Source organism: Ambystoma mexicanum, chromosome 2p (genome assembly GCF_040938575.1).
Source record: "Ambystoma mexicanum isolate Mex_15411 chromosome 2p, UKY_AmexF1_1, whole genome shotgun sequence".
In the NCBI taxonomy this organism is placed as follows: domain Eukaryota; kingdom Metazoa; phylum Chordata; class Amphibia; order Caudata; family Ambystomatidae; genus Ambystoma; species Ambystoma mexicanum.
In genome coordinates this window covers 98,770,378-98,789,710 of record NC_090923.1, presented here as the reverse complement: position 1 = coordinate 98,789,710, position 19,333 = coordinate 98,770,378, and positions in this window count along the sequence as shown.

Here is a 19,333-nt window from a genome sequence, read left to right as displayed (position 1 = left end):
CGCCCACACATGTTATCGCCAAGAGAAACAACCAATAGACACCAGAACCTCCACGCTTGCGACTGTGGCAATCGGCACCCTACCAAGTGAATACCAGGACTTTCAGAAAGAACAGGCTAATACCCTGCCACCGCATAGACCATGCAATTGCCAAATCGACCTGATACCCGGCACACAAATCCCTTGTGGGAGAATTTACGCACTCACGTGTAACGCTCTCCTGGCTCCCACGGAGGCGCTGGTCTGGTCTGGGTTGCTGTGGCCTCTTCAAGCGTGATGCGCAGAATTCGGACCACCGATTGAACAGGACCCCCAAATATTGCTTGTCTGGCCCGTAGGAATATCCTTCGGCAGATGAGAAAGGGGATTAACTGTCTGCTGAATAATGTGCTTGCTCCCCCCTTTCCCTATTCGTTCGTCCGGCTTTCCTCTTGTGTTCCCTTGTTCACCTTTTGTCTCTTCTTCTCTCCCTTAGGTGCGGTGCAAAGATGTGGCGACCGGCACTGAGAGCCGCGATGGAGCCGGGCGGCGTCTCAGGAACAGGTGAGTGAAGCGCAAGCTGCAGCGAGCAACGCAGTGCTTTGAAATGGAAGTCTTCCTTCAGGAATGCTGGCGTTAAGATTCCGGATGCAGGTAAGAAGGTTGAAATAGTTCTTGGTTTTCACCTTTCTCTTCTCTTATTCCCTTACAGGTGTTCCAGGTTCGAGGCGGGCGTGGCTGGAGTCCAGGTGCAGGAGCAGACACGGTGAGCGTTCAGCTGCTGGGATGCAGAGCAACGCGAAGCAAGTGTGGCTGTCCGGGTGTGGCTTAAATAGCTTTGGAAGAAGTTCCAGGTGAGTATTCTTCCACAGCCCCACCCAAGTAACAAAATAGTTCCTTCAGAAAAATAGTCCCTCCTAAGCCTCATTTGGCTTGGTTCTTCATGCAGCATGGTCTGCATCAGGTGAGTGTGCAGCATGGTCTGCTTCAGGTAAATGCACCAAACACTTCCCTTTATGAGCCTGGCGCCTATGGCGCCAGGACTGATGTCCAACATGAGCCTGGCGCCAACGGCGCCAGGACAGAGTCCAAAGAGCCCCTATAAAGGGCCCCTGGGCTTTTACCCGGGGCGTGATGCCTGCTCCCGGGGGTGCTGGGCCTGGCCTGGTGCTCCGGGGGTAGGCATCATGACATCACGGAACCAGAAAACCAGCACCTGAAGGCCTATCTTGACCAATACCCGGCCAACGGGTTCATCCGTCCCTCGAAGTCTCCAGCAGCCAGTCCTCTATTCTCCGTACCGAAAAAGGAGGGGGACTTGAGAACGTGCATCGACTATCGCGCACTGAACCAGATTACCGTAAGAAACCGCTACCCCCTGCCACTGATCCCTGAATTGCTTGATCAAGTCAAAGATGCCCAAATCTACACAAAACTAGACCTGAGGGGGGGCATATCACCTTGTTTGCGTAAAACAGGGGGACAAATGGAAAAACGCTTTCGCACCAAATACTACTTGGACGAATATCAAGTAATGCCCTTTGGCCTTTGCAACGCGCCTCCAGCATTTCAATACTTCATGAACGATGTCCTATGGATATTGATTGATGTCTGTGCTCTAGTGTACATCAACGATATTCTAGCATATTCCGCATCAAAGCAGGACCACGTTAAACACGTCCGATCCGTATTGGAGAAACTCCGTCAACACCAGCTCTACGCCAAGCTCGAAAAGTGCTCATTCCACGTCTCCGAGGTGGAATTCCTGGGCTTTATTCTCAGCCCGAATAGAATCCGAATGGATGTACACAAGGTAGATGCTATCCTGAACTGGCCATCCCCAAATTCATTCAAGGGGGTTCAAAGTATGCTGGGTTTTGCAAACTTCTACCGCCGGTTCATCCCAGGATTTTCGCAAATCGTGCGTCCCATCATGTCATTGCTAAGGAAAAGCAACAAAAAGTTCCAGTGGACAACAGAAGACGAGGAAGCTTTCCAGGAACTCAAAGCAAGATTCACATCTGCCCCAATCTTACGCCACCCTCGCCCTGATCTCCCATACCTGGTGGAAACGGACACCTCAAGCATGGCTATGGGAGCTGTGCTCTCACAAAAGGACACAGAGACGGGCCAGTTACACCCTGTTGCCTTCTGGTCGCGTAAATTCACACCCCCTGAACTCAATTACGCTATCACAGACAAAGAACTCCTGGCCATTATGTCAGCCTTTAAGGCATGGCGGCACTACCTCTTGGGCGCCAGACACACAATCACCGTAATAACTGACCACTGGAACCTCCAGTACCTAAAAATGGCAAAGGCCCAATCCTCACGACAACTACGTTGGGCTCTGTTTTTTGATGAATATGACTACATGATTACATTTCGACCAGGGGTGAAAAACGGGAAGGCAGATGCCCTTTCCCGTATGGGGGTGGAAGAGCAATGGTATCAGACCCCTGACCGAATAGCAATCACCCCGAGTGACAAGCTCCTAGGAATCACAACAACCATAACTCAGAAAGAATTACATGAAGAAATCCAAAACCTGATGAGTCGGGAGCAATTACAAGAGTGGAGTGCACAAGGAGAACATTACATGATAAAAGATCAGTTGCCCTACTTCAGGAATCGTTTATTCTTACCAAACCAAGAACTACGAGAACAAGTCATGTCCGGTTACCATGATTCCTTGATCGAGGGCCACCCCGCAATCGCCAAAACCCTAGCCAAGGTAAAAACGAAATTATTGGTGGCCCACGTGGCGTAAAGACATTATCCAATTCATCCTATTTTGTGGAGTGTGTGCTCAAAACAAGTAATCCAAGCAGAAACCGGCTGGGCTATTACAACCATTGGAAATCCCACCAGCACCCTGGCACACGTTGTCCATCGATTTTATTACTGACTTACCAACAAGTCAAGGGTTTAACACTATTCTTGTGGTTGTGGACCTATTTTCAAAAATGCCACATTTAATTCCTCTTTAGGGGCTCCCAAATGCTTCCACTCTGCAAAGGTATTTCTTGAAGGCATCGTACGGCTCCATGGGTTTCCTTCAGTTTTAATCTCAGACCGAGGTACTCAATTCGTATCTGACTTCTGGAGAAAATGCTGCTCTATGGCCCAGATCGACATCCGGCTATCCACCAGTCACCATCCCCAAACGGATGGTCAAACTGAGAGGACAAATCAGACGCTCGAGCAGTATCTGCGTTGCATGTTACACCAAGCTGAAGGAAGCTGGTTCGACCTATTATGGATAGCTGAATATGCTTATAAAAATTCCCTACACACCAGCACTGGGCAGACACCCTTTTATACCATGTATGGCAGGCACCCACGTATTCCTACAACCCTGGAAATGCCAGCAGTCAAAACCTTGCACACAACCATTTCTCAAACCTTTAATAGGGCAGCTGAACACCTACTTCAAGCTAAGAATCGCCAAAAGAAGTTTGCTGATCAACACTGAGCAAAGGCCCCCAACTACCAAGTGGGAGGCAAAGTCTGGCTGGCGTCTAAACACGTGTCCATTAAAGGAACCCAAACTTTACGTCCAAGATACCTGGGTCCATTCACCATCACCTCTGTGATAAATCCTGTGGCAGTCAGACTAGCTTTACCGTCAAACATGCAGATTCATCCTGTGTTCCACGTGTCTCTCCTTAAACCTGTTCAACCTGGGACCCGGGTAGCAACGCCAACGCAGCCAGTAGTAGTCGCCGGGGAGCCAGAATTCGAAGTCAAGGACATCCTGGATTCAAAGTACGTCAGATCCAAATTATACTACTTAGTAGACTGGAAGGAGTATGGTCCACAAGACAGGACATGGGAGCCTTGTGAGTACATCCATGCACCTCACTTGCTTAGACGATTTCATCAAAACCATCCAAACAAACCAGGAACAGACAGAAGAGCCACCTTGAGAGGGGCTTTTGGGGGTAGTGCTGTCATGATTCCTGCCCCTCATGTCCCCAGCCCTCCAAGATGTCAGGCTGGAGCCAGGCTTGATCACCTCCATGGCCCTCATGGGCCTCTCCATCCCTCCAAAGACCCACTTGGAGTCAGACTTGGCGCTTGTGGCACCAGACTCACTCACTCCCATAGGATAACATTGGGGATTGGACTTGTAGTGCATTGATGGGGACAAGATGGATGCCCCAACATATTTCGGTTCCCAGAACTGCATGTGCAGTCTAGTCTTTTGGGTGTAGTTCAGCCCAGAAACACCTGGGATACCCAGAGACTATTTACGCCACGCCCAGGCTGAGAAACATGCTTTGTGTTTTCTGCACCTGCAGCGTGACACTCACCGTGTTCGGATCGGTCTCCTGTAGGCCTACATCTTTCTTCTGCGCTCAGCTCCTGCAAGAAAAAGAACACCATTAGGAACAGCTTACCTTGCGGCGCTTCTGCCCAACATTCATCGCTCCTTCAGTTCTGCGGGCATCTTCGGCGGTGTCATTCCCATCCCGGCACGCCGCTTCCTAAGGAAAAGGGAAAAGAACAGAAAAAAGGCATTAGTAAGCATTCAGCAAATCATCGCTTATTTTTAAAGACTGTACAAGCTTCAAACGCTTACCTGAATCCCAGCCGCTCTGGGGGAACTCTGTCTCCGGAACTTCTCATCCATCTGCAAGAGGGAAAAGACACTCCAGGTTAGCGTGGAAACATCTAGAGGCGCCGCATATCGCACTTACTCACTGCATTTCTTCTTCATAACCGGCATCCACGCTGAAAATGTCACGGCACCTAAAATACACAGAAAAAGAACTCAGTTCAATACAAATACGAAAGGGTCGCATCGCGCATCGCGCTCTCAGTCACCTTCAGTGCTACTCATCTCAGCAGCACGTTGCCATCCCCGGATGCCGGCCATCATCTAAGGAAGGAAAGGAACGAAGTTAGAGAACTGTTCAAAAGACTCATTATGCTTACCTGTCGTACTCTTGCCAGTGAAGTAAGTAGGCAGCAACGAGCCCGCATCAATCAACGTGCCCCTGCGCTGAAAGCAGGATGGAGAGCACACTTTCCAAGAAAACAAGGTGAGCTGTGGATCAAAGGGAAGGGTTGGACCCCGGGGAAGAAGGGGCTCAAGCACACAGAGACAATAGGGAGTTAAACTCTACCAATCATGTGTTTCAGGCCCAGTCTCCAGTCGAGTAGACTCCAGAGAAGGGTTCGAGGTCGTAAGAGGTCAGAACAGGCTGAGTGACGTCCCCGTGGATACCACGTGAGCGTTACAGGTAAAGAGCAGAGATGGTGCCTCCTCTTATACAGGGCATGAAATGCACAAGGTAAAGAGCAGAGATGTGCCTAGACAGGGCAAGAAAGGCACAAGGGAAAGAGCAGAGAGGGTGCCTCCCCTTAGACAGGGCAAGGGAGGCACAAGGGAAAGAGCAGAGAGGGTACCTCCCCTTAGACAGGGCAAGAAAAGCACAAGGTATAGAGCAGAGAGGGCGCCTCCCTTTAGACGGGGCACGAAAAGCACAAGGGAAAGAGCCTCCCCTTAGACAGGGCAAGAAAGGCACAAGGGAAATAGCAGAGAGGGTGCCTCCCCTTAGACAGGGCAAGAAAGGCACAAGGGAAAGAGCAGAGAGGATTCCTCCCCTTAGACAGGGCAAGAAAGGCACACGAGAAAGAGCAGAGAGGGCGCCTCCTCTTAAACAGGGCCAGAAAGGCACAAGAAAAAGAGCAGAGAAGGGTGCCTCCCCTTAGACAGGGCAAGCAAGGCACAAGAGAAAGAGCAGAGAGTGTGCCTCCCCTTAGACAGGGAAAGGAAGGCACAAGGGAAAGAGCAGAGAGGGTGCCTCCCCTTAGACAGGGCAAGAAAGGCACAAGGGAAAGAGCAGAGAGGGCGCCTCTCCTTAGACAGGGCATGAAAGGCACAAGGGAAAGAGCAGAGAGGGCGCCTTTCCTTAGACAGGGCATGAAAGGCACAAGGGAAAGAGCAGGGAGGGCGCCTCCCCTTAGACAGTGCATGAAAGGCACAAGGGAAAGAGCAGAGAGGGCGCCTCTCCTTAGACAGGGCATGAAAGGCACAAGGGAAAGAGCAGAGAGGGCGCCTCCCCTTAGACAGTGCATAAAAGGCACAAGGGAAAGAGCAGAGAGGGCGCCTCCCCTTAGACAGGGCAAGAAAGGCACAAGGGAAAGAGCAGAGAGGGCGCCTCTCCTTACACAGGGCAAGAAAGGCACAAGGGAAAGAGCAGAGAGGGCGCCTCCCCTTAGACAGGGCATGAAAGGCACAAGGAAAGAGCAGAGAGGGCGCCTCCTTTTAGACAGGGCAAGAAAGGCACAATGAATATAGCAGAGAGGGTGCCTCCCGCACCACGGTGATATTCATGGTCCATTAATTTCCATGCTGTCTCTTTCAGTCGAGAAGAAAGAACAAAGGCTAAGCAATCAAAAGGCCGGCAAACGTGGGATTGACGGCTGGGCGAATGAGAATCTTGAAGATAGTAGCAGAGGCACTAGCGGGAGGCTGAGGGGTGCACTGGACACCAGGGGGAAGACAGGGGTCTCCTGTCCACCCCTCTCTCCACCCTCCCCCTGGTGGCTCCACCACTGCTTTAAGACTCCTGGAAAGAGTTATTTGCCAGATGGGGGGCAGGCCACCGATTGAGGGGGAGCAGCAAATAGGGGGGGGGGCAATTGCCCACCTTTACCCCCCTCTAGGGCCACCTATGCCACTTGGACATTTCCGCATTTCAAAAGTTTGGCTGGAGTTGTAAGACAGTTTGGTCAAGTGCATGCTATCAGGAAATGTTCCCGGAATTCCCTATTTCCATCTTCTGTGGAAGCTAAGGTGGGTAAAGCTAAAATCTGTTCTGTAGGTTCTAATGTTTGCTTTTTTGAATTTGGGTGATTCAGTCCAGGGACGAAGAACATATGGGGCGTCGGCATTCTCACATCTGTAAACATCTGGTGAACGCTTTGGTTGTTGTCTTGAAATCAACAATGCTCGGCTCATGGAATGCAGATTTTCAAGATGGCCGCTGCGACTAACAACATTCTACAAAATACCCATGAGAGTCCCTCAGACTGAGATTGTAAATGTGTCGAATGACTGCTGACGGTGTTCCGCTGAAGAGGACTATTATTGATGCTATTGTCTGGAGTTCAGTTTGGGGCCATCATGTGTGTTTGCCTGCTGGAACGCTTCTTATTCTAATACTGAGTTCCGCAAGCCGTCTACTCATCATCAACCTCAATTAGCCAGACACAGGATACGCCAGGCTCCAGACGGTCAGGGAAGAGAATGTGGCTCTTTGGCTGCATTGAGATGTAGCAAGACGGTGTCTATGGGGCTGAGATCGGCCCACCAGGAAGCCAGCCCGACTGCATGCTCAAGACTAAAAGTTGGGTACCATAGCAGAAGTCTTGAAGTTTACCTAAGTCGCACCAGCTCAACAGGGAGCAATGGCATGCCCAAAGAAGGTGAAGGCAGATATGCACTATTAGAGTCTTTACATAGCAGCATCATCATCAACATCATCATACTATTTCTTCAGAGTTTTACTCCTGTGCACAAGATATTTCTATCAGAATGCATAACATATTGGTAACTGTGCTTTCCTCTCTAGAACCCAGGGACACAAGACTAAACCCCCAGATCATAGAGTTGATATATGCTGATGAAGATTTCAACAACTAACAACGTACGACGATCACCTCAACAAGAGCATGGCCCGTGTCCTTGTGCCATATTTGAGGTTGTGTATTGAGATTTCAGTATCTATCTGCTGCACACCTTGGGCTACAATCCAGTTATCCAACCCTGTGCCAATGGGAAAAAAGGTGCACCAATCAGAACTCTTTTTGGAACAGTTTGTCATGATCCGTCGATCACGCCCTTTCCGGTCTTCCTGGTCCCTGGCACATCGGGGGTTACTCGCTGCAGTACACCCAACATGGCCGTATACACGGAACGCGGTCTATTGACCTTTACTTCCTATGCAGCACGTTCTATAAATTAGCCACTCCCCTGCGGTTCCGCGTGTCACAATGCTACCGATAGCTGTGGCCTGACGTGCTCCGTAGTTCGTTATCCTGAACTGTGTTGCTTCCCAGTTCCCGGACCTTCCTCCTTCTCCTTCTCCTTTCCTTCTACCTTCCTTGATCCTGTTCTTCTGCGTTCCGCGCAGACCGCCTCCGCGTGCTGCCTCCATTCCTAGCTTCCTGGAGTTTCCTAGATCCCGGACGAAGAAGCTGAACGAATCCTGGAATCTGAAGACGGCCGAGCGGGCTTGTACAAGACCCGACCTGCTCGGAAGAAAACCCAGACAAAGGACTCCGCAAAACAGAGAAAACAGGTGAGAAAAGGGGAAACCTGTGACACAGTTAGTCTCAGAAGTCTAGGCAGACCACAAAGGGCAGAGGCTATCTCTCCCTGTATGCAAGTAGATTTAAGGGAGATTCCAGAGACAATGCTAGCAAATAACAGATTAAAGGTACATATCAAGCTGTTAGTTGAAACAGGTATTCACAGGAACTGCAGGAGCACACTGTAAAACGGATTCAAGTGGAGACACCACAGTGGACCAAGATGTATACAAGTAGAAAGCAGTGTCGAAAGAAATAACCAGGTATAGGACAGGATAGTATATCAGAAGTCGGAACAGGCAGGAAGCAAGGCAAGGAGCCCAGAGGAACAGGACGGAAGGCAGAGGAGTGTGGCAAAGCTGCCAGGCATGGAAGCCCAGAGGAGAAGGGCAGAAGGCAGCGGAGTGAGGCAAAGCCATCAGGTGGGAGCCCAGAGGAGCAGGGCGGAAGGCAGTGGAGTGCGGCAGAGCCGACAGGTGAGAGCCCAGAGGAGCAGGGCGGAAGGCAGCAGAGTGTGGCAGAGCCACCAGGTGGGAGCCCAGAGGAACAGGGCAGAAGGCTGCAGCAGAATAGAGACGGAGCTGCAAGCATCAACAGCAACAAGAATCAAAAGGCCAAAAGAGGATTTCCAGGAAAGGTCAAAAACTGGTAACAGGAAAGTCTATAATCATTCTCCAATAGAATTTAAGAGGCTCCTAGGGCAAGAGGGGAAAAGCAGGGCCGTCTTGCCCTGTAGGAGTCATGGCTGAAGATTCCCACGGGACGGCACATCCTCTGCACCATCGACAAATGCAAAGTAAAGAACTGTTCTGGAGCACACTTACTACGCTGGGTCTGAGTGTACTGATGGTGTGACCACCCAAGAACCTTCTGGATAAGACCAGGGAAATGGACACTAGACTGAGGAAATTAGGCTTTCCTAGCCTCGGCCCATCCCCTGATTGGATTGGATTTACCTCTTCACCCTGGCCCTACTACCAGAGAATGTCCCTTCTGTGTTGACTGCCATCCCCTATAAGCATCCCTTCTACCCCTCTCCGGGGAGAACGAATAGAAGTATCAAACTCATGCGTGCTGAGAGATATTATGTTCCCACCTCGCAGCACCCCTCATTCATGATATTCCCATTAAAAACTTGGGTCAGGACACAGGATATGCACCAGTGGGTAGGATACGGCTTCAGTATCTTCTACTTGGAGAAATATTCACACCATTTATTTGACTGCGAGACAAAGGAATGACCCATTGGATATGAAGATAAGAAAGGGGGGGCTGGATATGGTTTCCTTATTTGATGATGACACTTTGGGGGGCTGGCCCTCAATAAGCCCCTGAAGCTCACACTGAGTTAGTGGAATGCTCAGGAATCTAACTCCATTGGAGAGATGTCAGAATGCTTCCCTTAACACTTATTTCCCTCCCACATTACATGCCAGATAAGTATGATTTATGATAAGTACTGGCATGCACATCCAAAACACATGATAACTTACTGATATACGCGTGTCAATGTGTGTGAGAGTGCGCGTGCAGGACCCTGCGCTGTTCCTGCAGCAATTTTAACTGGATACATTTGCCTTTAAGAGGTTTTTGGTGTCTAGTTCATAGCTTAATTGTCTTTCTTCTGTAAAGCCATTTTTATTTTGGACTATTAGGTGTTGCCTGCAATACCTATAAAACAAAACTATTGCATTAGAGTACAGATAGGGAGGAATGGCATATGAGGAGGGGCACATTGTATGTAGGTGTTGTTTGGTTATGTGCTCACCCATTGACTCCCCATGGCCATGCTAATCCCTATGGCCATTCCCACCCATGCCTGCCCCCCCGCCCAAACCTCCTCATGAGAATCCTTTGATTTTGCTTTAATCAAGCCTTACCATCACACTTTGCGCTCGAAGGGCCTGCCAGAGTTTTTTCAATGCAGTCTTCTAAGATGTAAGGACTTCATCGGAGCTGTAAACCTGCTCCTGGTTTAATAAAAACATCTTACCAGGCCTGCCTTCAGCCACTCGGTTCATAAGCACGCTGTGCGTCCATTACTGGAGTCGTGTCAAAAACAAGCACTGGCAAAGCCAGCAGTTTAAGTATTAAGCTCCTGCCAGGCACTGATATTAGATGCCCAGCTACCATTTGCACCTGTTACCATTAATGGCCACTTAATACTACCATGGCCTTGCCTGGCAAGGGTCTTTCCTATGCCTACACAAAAGCCCAAACTGTTGGCATTGCCAATTCTTGTTACAAAGTGAAGTCGTTTTACTGAAGTGGAATACGCATGGTGTCATCTAAGTGTTTATCGTTAGTGTAGTTCTTTCAGCAATGTTCAGGCTGCACAGGTCTCTAATTATTACTGTGCGTTGAATAGCAAGAATCTGAATGGTGCAAGCCTTAGGAAATGCTAAAAGGTCAGCGTCTACATGCAAAGACTCACCCAGCCCACAACGTCTAGTACATTAGATGGCGGGAGATAACAGACAAGCTGCTCCACCCCACTCTTCCATGATTGCACCACTGAAGAAACTCTCTGGCACACAATGCCATTACAAGGCACACATTCATAAAAGCCTTTTTTTTTTTTTAAAGAAGGTTCTCATTGGGTCATCTTATTGAATGATTCAATATTTAATGTCCAATAAGAGAGTACTGAGTTTAGTAAGAAATTTAATTTTTTTTAATGTGTAGATAATGAGTATAATCAATTACAGCAGTGTACATGTTTTTGTAATCCTTCATGAGGTTATACACAATCTTTCATGAGTACCATTTTGTGTCTGTTCTGTTACTCAGATTTCATGCCCTGGACGTAAGGTGGGTGTCCGAGGACTTGATCTACTTCATACTCTTCCTATGACCAATGGAGTATAAAGCGAAAGATTCCCCCTTTTTTCCTCTACGGGAAGAAATTGTCCACGACGTTGTCTTTTTTGTGCTGGGGTCACTGCATGAAGACCATCTGATAAGGAAGTCTATGGGACTTCGAAAGCTAATGTATTTTACCATCTCAGCATAATATTTTCAGATAGTCCAATAAAAGGTATCGCACTTGGAGTTTGTGTGCATCATCTTTAAAAGAGCCCGAGACTTATATTCACCGCACCGTGTCAGACGTCTCTTCTGGTCAGAAGGATTGAGCTTAAGCCGAATATGACAGAGTTTTTGGATAGTCCGGTGGCTGGAGGGAGCTCGTAAGTCTCACATTACAGACTTTTGCCATGACCGCTTCATGCTCCCAGTCCTTACTGGGGGATTATTATAACACCACACTATTTTATAGAAAATTCTATGTGCAAATACGGCATAACACAAATAACAGGAAAGTTGTCACAAAGACCACAAACATAAATAAAATAATAACACCAAAGTAAAATTACCATCGCAAATCTATACTAGGTGAACGCGGACAACAAAAAATAAGTGATGAAAAAACAATCACATTAAATAAATCAACTACAAACAAATCATACGTCAAGAAGTGTTTATTTCGAATTTTAAAAATTCATCAAACCTGTGTACACTAGCAAATCCTTTCCAGTTCACTAGACCATGAATAATGAGACCACGCCATCCTCACTGCTGCACTGCACTGGACAAAGATCGCTCCGGCCGAACAATTTCAAAGCCTACGGTATGTATATCTCACACCACTTCTGTGGAAACAGGCCGCAGGCACAGCCAAGCATCCATGCACCATAGAATGCTGCTATGGCTATGCTCTTCCGGTCTAGCATCACACATAGCTGTCCAGACTGAAACACCTGACGTACCTCACCACCTCTGCCACTAGCACACAGCGACTACCAATTTACAGGAACTTGGCCACACATTGACTCTCTCAACAATAGCCCTCAATTTGCAAACCACCAACAGCACCCTCCCACGTGCCTGACCTTTCTGGGCTGCTTAGTCGAGCCTAGCCGGTACAACGTGCTTTCCCCACGGGATGAAATTTCAATGGGGTTTTTTGCCGCGGTTATTTTAACAAAACTCATACATTTTTAGGGGGGATGACAAACGTATATATGTGGGTGTGGTTGTTTGGGAAAAGATACAACATTGAAGGGGATAGGGCTTGGGGGAACAAAAATAAAAAAATAAAAAATTCGATGAGTTTTTTCATTAAATTATCAGCAGCAAAAAACCTAGCAAAATATCATCCCGCGACGAAATGACATAGAACCGCCTAGCCAGCCACCTAAATCCTAGTCTAGCGAATATGGGCACATGCGTCTTCTAATCTAAAACTCTTAGAACCTCCAACACATTGACTACGGTCACCGAGGGCATTCCAACTACAAAGCGTATTGAGGCCATACAAGTGGGGAAAGATACAATAACCAAATACAATACAATACAACATTTAAATACAATAAAACAATAATAAAATGTATTACCAGCACATTATTAATACACTGGCCAGGTTGTAATGAGGCCCATTGACCTGTTGTACCTCCTGAGGGAAAGCACACATTCTACACATCTTCTAAGTGTGTAGAGCTCAAGAAAGCAGGTGCTGGACACGCTACTGACTTGGGAGTTCCATGGCTAGTGCTGAGTCCAACCGCCAGATCTCCAACTTTCTGGGAGGGGGCAGGGCAGGAGCCGAGCTTTCAGGCCTATTATGGGACTTTGGGTCCAAAGCATCATACTCACCTGATAGTTGATTTAATTTCACCTCCTTAGTGAGATTACCGCAAAGCAGAATCTCTGTCTTTCGAGTATTCGGTTTGCAGCGATTGGCCATTTGTTTCAAGCATAGTCTATATCTTTTTAAAACCTTGTCCTGAGAGTTACCCAGCTGAAAAAGACCGTCATGCGGTAATGACTGAAAGTGGACCTTTCAAGCAGCAGATGTACAGGATATATAGCCTGGCCATATTTCAAGAACTCCCCAGGAAGCCGGTCAGACCAAGCCGACGACACATTGTACCGAATTTCTCTGATATCACCTCATCATATTGCTCAAAGAAGGACTATGGCAGTGGTAAGGACGTCAGGCTCATTGTAAAACGTGGCGTGTCCACGCCCTTTTAACTTGCTTCTGGTTGGCCCCACCATGATCTGTAAAGGACTGTCTGGGACTAACTCTTGGTGTTCAACAAAGCCATCTTCCATATTCTAGGACAGCCAAATGCCAAGGCACTTAATAACTTTTGTCCCTTATTAATGCCCAGTTAATTGGGCTTGTCATTCATATTTAAAGGAAAGACTTTTGGAAGTAATCTCTGAGTAACCAGCCCCATTGGCATAGTCTGCTATGTTGTGTTGTGTTATTGATAGTTTTCCGGCACACCACTGCAATTTGCCTGGTGTCTAGCTTTGCCAGATCTGAAAAGGAGGTGGCTGGGTCAGTAGACAAAATATGTGGCATCGACGTCACAGGTTCTGAGATGTCCAAAAGAACGTCAGCTGTATAGGCTAGCGACGCTACTTATGTTGCCGACCGCTGCATATAGCTACCAGTCATACTTCACCCAGAACACATATTTTAGCTGATCAAATTCAACTTCTAAACTCAGGTAATGTTCCTGTCTCAAATAGCATTATCAGTCCCTGAATGAATTGAGTTAATAACTGAAGCCATCTTACGAGGCGTTCGTGGTCCTCCTCCACTTAGAGACAAGAATGATGGAGGCGAGTTTGTGTGGGCTGGGTTTTTTGCAGCCCATTGGGCCTCATTACAATGTTGCCTGCCCAGAAACAAGGATGGCTGTAAGCTCACCGGCACTCTTGTGTCCGGTCTGGCAAACTACAAGTCTGCCTGTCGGAGCCGCTGTGCCAGATGTTGCTCCAAAACAGTATTTGATGCCAGTGACCTGCTATGTTTGCACTCAGATGTAGCCAGGTCCCCACCACCAAATTTGTGTCATTTGCACGTCAGAGTGCCAATGTGCAGGGCAAACGGCACGTTACACGTGTGTGTGCCGCTTTTTTCCCTGCACTTTTGCACTCCACCATGCACAGTGAGTTAACGCTGCCTGGCATGCTTGATTGTGACCGCCGCTTGCCATGCTAGCAGGGCAAGTTGCGCTCACAATTACAATAAAATGCTGTTGTCACATGTCAGGCAGCCTTTAATTTTACTTGTAAAAATTGCTTATCATGCAAGCATGGTAAGCAGCGTACACAGTGACAAGTAAATTCTGTCTGGCATGCAAGCATGCTAGGCAGCGTTTTATTAAGATTGTGCATGCTGCCTGCCAAGTAGAATGGATTCCCATGGGGTCTGCCTGCTCTATGCTGAAGCTGGAGCATTTTATGGTGGAGAGGAGGGAATGTTTGGGAAATGCAAGTTGCATTCTACCCCTCCTCTCCGCCATACAAGTGAATGAAAAAGTGGTGTGGCATGATGGAAGGCGTTCAAGCCTTACTCAAGGCTTTTACGTCTTTCATTCACGGTATGCACAACAGAACATGAGCTCCTTAGTGTCTTCAAAGCAAAAGTTCAGAAGTACTCCTTGTACTTTCTCTGTGCGAAAGTTTGCATAGCAGAAAGAACATTGCCACACCCAATGCTTACCACGAAACCACTATAAAGGCTAGCTAGCCCAACTTCACAAAAATATAAATTGACAAAGCCAGATTGAAGAGGGGGACCTAAACATCGCCCTTGTTGCACGTATTCTGTTCACAGCCGTCGACTGAGAAATGAGAGATGCACATCATTTGTGACCCTCCTACCCTTCAGCGATGATGTTTGGCAGGTGTGAGAGACGCTATTCAACCAGACAGCCATTCAGACCATACCCTGATGACGTTACAGTAGAGACAAGCTTGTAATCTATAGAGCAAGTCGACTAACTGCAGCCACATCGGTTCAATGTCATCACGGCTACATTATGACATAGACGCGTTAGACATGAAGTACATATGCATCCATGCAAGAAGCTACACAGACATTTCAGTTTATTGCATATAGACACGAAGGATATGCTTATGACGCATATAGTTAAAAGACTAACACACATATACCTGTTTCACTGAGCACGTAACTGCAAGATGCATAAGAATACATATGGACAGCTTGCTGAAGCTTAAATGCAACTAACAGGGAGAGCCATGCAAATAAAAATAACGACACAGGTACATTGGAGTGAATGGGAGAAGCTTCAAGAATTCGAGACACAGGGAAAGCTAGTAGACTGATCCTGCTGAACCTGACAGAGCGGTCTTCCATTGCAGTCACTGCGCACACATAGCCAAGGACACAGAGAGACGGAAAGTTTCCAGATAGGCAAAGGGACGGAGCACCTGCGAGAAGCCCACACTAAAATCCTCATTATTACAGAGGAGAGCCATTTTGTTGTCCTTGCACATGTGACCTGAACAATGTAGACAATGCCTTTTCATTCAAACTAGGTAGGGATTGCTGTTTCCATCGGACGGAGTACGAGGAGATACAAATGTAGCACAGGTTCAAAGACAAATGTTCTGTCTCACAGCACAGGAGAAAGGCAAAGGTAATTTATTGGTAACACGCAGCCCTTTCAGAGTTGTTCCCACTACCTTGAGTGTTGCGCTTGGCCTGGTATCTGTCCAGGACTTCAAGGCTGAGAAGACCCTGTCTGTCCAATCCCTATTCACCTGCCCCGATGAGTTTATACAACGTATAAACTCATACCACCACCTGCAGCGGCCACCACTTTTCACTAATCTGCAACTTTGTATTTGATACTTTTGGAGGTGGTTTCAGGAGGAGCCACCAGATATGGTTACCCAATGGGTGCACAAACACCTATAGAAACGTTTACATAGTTCACCTTACCTATCTCATTGTATGTCAGGTTTTCGGGATGTAACTGCATGTTGTGACATCAGTAGCAATCAAAACCAGCTGACAACTGCCTAGACACTGAGAGCGTATGGAGAATGTTACGTTGTTCACGCTGCAATCCCTGTCATTTCAACTTGTAATACAGACAGTTGGACTTGCTCATGGCTGGGTCGTCCGTTCTTGGTGCAGGGGATTTCCAGGGCCCAGTGCCTCTTGCCTGTACATCGGGGACCTGTTGATAGTCCCCTGGCCGCTTTTACAAGATGGTCTGGTCTTTCGTAGTACGAAAAAGTATGTCTGCGTTGCTCTTGTCATATGTATTGTATTGGAAGCTTGTGTGTGGAAAAAAGGGCCCCATACATATTGCACGTCTTTTAACGTGTACCCTGGAAACAGTACACACATGTGGTATTTTAATAACCATTATTTAAAAAATGCCACCTGATATTGAATCGGGTTCATGTAGGATATGTAGGACAGTGGTCGAAGTGAGCGGGAGCGGTCGGGAGCGGTGCTCCTCTACTTTTCTAAATTACGTTTTACCGTTCCTATACTTTTATTTTAAAAAGAAACCGTTCCAGAATGGTTTCGTTTTAAAATTCAAGTGTAGGAAGAAGTTGAAACCTTTACTTGCAGTGCACTGAACTGAACGTTCCCTTAAACAACAGGTGCAAGTGTTTGGGGGTTTGTATTGTGTGTGGAGGGGAAGTGGGGATAGGATTCGTGGGGTTGGGGGCAGGCCAGCAGGGAACATAGTTCCACTACTTCTTTTCGTACACTTCGACCAATGATGTAGGATATTTAGGGCCTGTCCATGCTGTAAATATGGGTCCTTTACTCCATTCAGTACTTTCTATACGTCCCTTACCATAAATAGCTCATGTCAACCCAACTCATAATTACGTAATATTTGTATAAAATGTGGTAGTTAAATCACATGCGCTTTTATCCTTTCCACCATCCATGGAATGAAATCCTTACACCAAGGATTGAATGTTCAATGAGTGTTTATTTGTATTTATGTTGGTATTTAATGTGTTATAGTTCATTCAGAAATGTTCATACAAAACTCAAAGTTACACTAATTAAAATCTCATTATAATACAACACAACACTCAGTATATATCATCGTAATACATCCAGTTGGTCACTTGTAAGCATCTGTATAAACACTTTAAAATACATTATTCAGTTTCCATCTTTTCTTCAAAATCTTATTTACGCAGCTTAATCTATTTGTGCACACATGGAGTTACCATACTATCAGTCAATTAACCCGCATATACAATGGCACGTTCCTGAGGGGCGTTTAGCCTTTCTATTCCTACGCAGGTTGTCGCAAAGAGTTTTCTCCGGATATTTGCTGGATCCAAAGTGCTTTGCAAAGTAAATAACTTGTTTTCTTTTTTAAACCAACTACTTTGGTGCTCAATGTCACTAAAGTGGAAAGAGCCTACATTCAAACCTGAACAGCAGGATACAGCTCGTTTTCTACGGCAGGTGAGTTAACCCACTGAGCTAACTTACCAGCGTAACATGTGGTATTTCCATGTAAAGCACACATGGCTGAAATGTAAAAGGCCTTCACTTTAGGAAATGAGGGGGTCTCTGGGGCGTGGAATTCGGCCTAAAGTTCATACAATCTTTCTACGCTGTTTCATGCAGTTTGACCATCATTTTAAGTAAATCTTGAACGAAAACCACCGCGCTTCCCACAGAGCTACTGTAAAGGTTGGACAGCGCATGTTGAAATAGATATTGATAATGCCAAGGCATCTGATCGATTGCTGCCCGTTGCCGTGTGTTGTGGGCAACGTTGCCTGAGCATGTATGTGGGAAGTGGGCACTGGCACTTTGCGTCTTATCAGAAGCCAAGAATTGCTTTGCAACATTGGGTTAGTTGAATTTAGCAACTGAAATGGCATTTATATTTAAACATATATGATGCGCTGTGCTTTCGGTGTTGTGTGCGGGTGTGTGGTTTCCTCACTGATGTTGTATTGTTTTATTTCGCATTATAAGTGTTAAGGGCACGTGTGTTCATATGTTTCCCGTAGGACCGTTGCACCACACATAGACGCCGCTGCAAGATGGCACATCAAGGATATGACCTGGCATCACAATCGATACCAGACATAGCGGTTGTCACTGAAAGATGGCACATCAAGGATATGACCTGGCATCACAATCGATACTAGACATAGCGGTTGTCACTGCAAGATGGCACCATCAAGGACATGATCTGGCATCACAATCGATACTAGACATGACGGTGGTCACTGCAAGATGGCACCATCAAGGACATGATCCGGCATCAGACACGATACTAGACACTGCAAGATGGCACCATCAAGGACATGATCTGGCATCACACACAATACTAGACACTGCAAGATGGCACCATCAAGGACATGATCCGGCATCAGACACGATACTAGACACTGCAAGATGGCACCATCAAGGACATGATCCGGCATCAGATACGATACTAGACACTGCTGGGGCCGCTGCAAGGTGGCACCATCAAGGACATGACCTGGCATCACAATCGATACTAGACATAGTGGTGACCGCTGCAAGATGGCACCATCAAGGACATGATCTGGCATCACAATCAATACTAGACATAACGGTGGTCACTGCAAGATGGCACCATCAAGGACATGATCCGGCATCAGACACGATACTAGACACTGCAAGATGGCACCATCAAGGACATGACCTGGCATCACACACGATACTAGACACTGCAAGATGGCACCATCAAGGACATGACCTGGCATCACACACGATACTAGACACTGCAAGATGGCACCATCAAGGACCTGATCCGGCATCAGGCACGATACTAGACACTGCAAGATGGCACCATCAAGGACATGACCTGGCATCAGACACGATACTAGACACTGTAAGATGGCACCATCAAGGACATGATCCAGCATCAGACACGATACTAGACACTGCAAGATGGCACCATCAAGGACATGACCTGGCATCACACACGATACTAGACACTGCAAGATGGCACCATCAAGGACATGACCTGGCATCACACACGATACTAGACACTGCAAGATGGCACCATCAAGGACATGATCCGGCATCAGACACGATACTAGACACTGCGGTGGCCGCTGCAAGGTGGTACCATCAAGGACATGATCCGGCATCAGACATGATACTAGACACTGCAAGATGGCGCCATCAAGGACATGATCTGGCATCACACACGATACTAGACACTGCAAGATG